Genomic DNA, 1,681 nt, shown 5'->3' with positions numbered 1-1,681 from the left:
GGGAGGCGGGCTGGAACAGATGACGAGAGCCTTTGCCCCGGCGCAGCACCTCCTCGACACGCAGCACGTGTGGCTGCGGACGCCGACGCCGAGACTCTCTTGTGTAGGACGGCGGCCACCCCGTCGTGACCCTTGCGATATGGATGCCCTTCTCACGCGCTGGTGCACACAACGTGTTTGAGGATATGCCAAAGAGAGGAGGAAGAAGAAGATTGTGGGCCCTCTGTTAGAACGGTCAAAACAAACAGAATCATGCCACATCAGCCCCGCCTGTCATAAATGCATTTTAAATCGTCTAAATTGGTCATTATCTAAATGTGGTAGATTTTAGTCACAAAATTAGAAAATTTTGATAGTTTTCGGTCCATTTTTAAATGTGATAGTTCTGTGGGACGACAACCCCTAAAGTGGTAATTTTTTGTCAAACACTCTTGAATATATGAGCGACTTCGATTGTACCGTATTAAAAATAAATAAACTAGTAGTCTAGTATACACAGTATACAGATTGGCACAACGATACGGAGCAGAGTAAAACGGCGTTGCATAGTCATGATTGCGAAATGTGCTGGCCTCTTGGATGATTAAAAAGAGAAATTGTCAAGAGTGGGATTTGAACCCACGCCCTTTCGGACCAGTACCTGAAACTGGCGCCTTAGACCAACTCGGCCATCTTGACGTTGGTGCTCAACGACGAAGTTAGCCTTATAATATCAACCGAGTTCCCAAACTCACGAACGTCACAATCGTTTCATTTAACCTTGAGCTATTTGGTTCGGTAAATGTTTGCAGCGAGAATGCGATTCAAAGTGCTACTACTACTATTGGTTTGCTCCCTCTGCCTCCGGTCTCTGGAGGATGAAGCTAGTGTGGCAGCAGGGGCACCGTACTAGCAGTAGCAGTACCACATGGTGGCTTCAGCTTTTATTTATGCGTTGCAGCTGCATGCATGGACTACATCGAAAACCCCACAATGTCGCGCCTTCCCGAGGAAAATACGTGCAGCCGCAGGCAGGCGCACACATGCAGCAGTATCTTCTCTTTATCATCGTGCTCCGCAGCTCCACTGCGTGCATGCCTAGCTCCTTCCCGGACATAGCATCTAGCCATTGTGCACAAGGGCGTGTCAGGCCGGCCAGCTGATAATCCAGTGGCTTTATTTCACACTTGTGTCTGCGTACTACTTTACGTCCCATTGTGATCAAAGCGTTCGATCTCTCTCTGTATTCAGCTCAACAATGATTCATCAAAGATTCAAAGGATTCAATCATCATCCATCGTTCATTCTCAATTTCTCATGCTCATTTTTCTTCGGAACCACCTGCCATCTTTTGCATGTAGAACTACAAGAAACCATTGCATATACTGCTCGATCGCACAACTCGCACAATGTGATACGGACTAGAGTAGGAATACCAAGTAAAATAGACCCAAAAGATGTTGGCAAGAACGATCTACGTCCCCCCATGTAAGAGGAGAATGAACGTGAACGGTGATGATACTACAAGTAATGGTGATGACTCGAACTCGCAGGATGGTTCGGGGCGGCGCGTGAGTCCGGGAGCACGCCCCACGGCGAAAGCATCTGCTCAGCATGCTGCGCGTAGTGCCCAACCTGGCCCGGATGGCCGCCGGGGCCCCAGCCCAGCAGAACCCCGCCGTAGGCAGCGACGTGGCCCACG

General features: G+C 49.2%; 1 non-coding gene across 1 annotated transcript; it reads right to left on the bottom strand.

Moving 5' to 3' along the window:
- Positions 1-597: 597 nt before the first annotated feature.
- On the bottom strand, positions 598-678 carry TRNAL-CAG. Its single transcript has one exon. It is a non-coding gene; the product is annotated as a tRNA-Leu (tRNA).
- Positions 679-1,681: the final 1,003 nt, after the last annotated feature.

The sequence above is a fragment of the Triticum dicoccoides genome, chromosome 3B (assembly GCF_002162155.2).
Source record: "Triticum dicoccoides isolate Atlit2015 ecotype Zavitan chromosome 3B, WEW_v2.0, whole genome shotgun sequence".
NCBI classification, from domain to species: domain Eukaryota; kingdom Viridiplantae; phylum Streptophyta; class Magnoliopsida; order Poales; family Poaceae; genus Triticum; species Triticum dicoccoides.
The sequence above is the reverse complement of the archived record's forward strand: the minus strand, read 5'-3'. Positions and strand labels throughout refer to the sequence as shown.